We start from the raw sequence: 1048 nt of genomic DNA on the forward strand, positions 1-1048 counted from the left end.
TCAGCTTCCAACTAGCACAAATTTTAAAACAGTCGTTGGCACCAAACTCTTAGTATTTCAAAACAAAGGTTGACCTGTCAATAGCTGGTACAAATCTGCTGTTATGGGAGGAAAAATAATGTACTACGCTTGGTGATGCGTTATTTAGATTTTTGTTTTTTCATTAAATATGGGACAGCAATTAAGGGATTATCTTTAGCAACGTATAGGTAAAATGAAAGCTAAATATTAATATAAAGAAAATGATAATTTTTTTCTGTATATGTATTTACATAAATTATATTTATTTTACCAAACAAGAAAGAAATGAGAAAATCTGCATAAAGATCCTGATAACAAAATAGTACTTCAATAGTAGAACTATTATATAAAAATAATGAAGTTACAAAAGTATATCTTTGTAAAAAGGCCGTGGTGCAAAAGGCTGCACATATAGAAATAAAACTTTTGAGAGCTTGGGTTCACAAGGGGATCATCAAGATTCTGTGATAGTCTGGACCTGAAGATGGTTATAAATACCTTCCCAAGGTGGATATAGACGATAAAGGTGCATGAGATGAAGAACTGAATTTGTTTTGTCAATTGGAGATTTTCGCATCACCAATTTTTTTTTATGGCTGATTTCATAAGCTGTTGAAAGAATGTTTAGGAAATTTGTTTTTTAAAGAGTATAATTGATTTTAAGTTATGGTAAGATATTTCCCGTTGAAGGGAAAATATTGTAATTAAAAAATATTTTAAGATAGTAAAAGATTTTGTTTTGTCATTTACCTTGTTATACCAGGTGAGATGAACACAAACATTATTTGTTATGTTACAAGAGGATATGTTTTCGATTTCCTTGTAGTTGACCTTAATTTGTATAATCAAAACAATATAATTATATAAGAATATTGACGTAGCAAAAATGACAGATGATGATAGTAATTTATCACTGGAAAGCATGCATATATGGCACAGATTATTTATGTTTTTATAATTTTATACTTATTAATTTTTAATATGTATATTTATGACTTTTATCTATTAGTTTTTATTTTTATTACAT

The sequence above is a fragment of the Halyomorpha halys genome, unplaced genomic scaffold (genome assembly GCF_000696795.3).
Source record: "Halyomorpha halys isolate HHAL.00 unplaced genomic scaffold, Hhal_1.1 Scaffold809.1, whole genome shotgun sequence".
Taxonomy (NCBI): domain Eukaryota; kingdom Metazoa; phylum Arthropoda; class Insecta; order Hemiptera; family Pentatomidae; genus Halyomorpha; species Halyomorpha halys.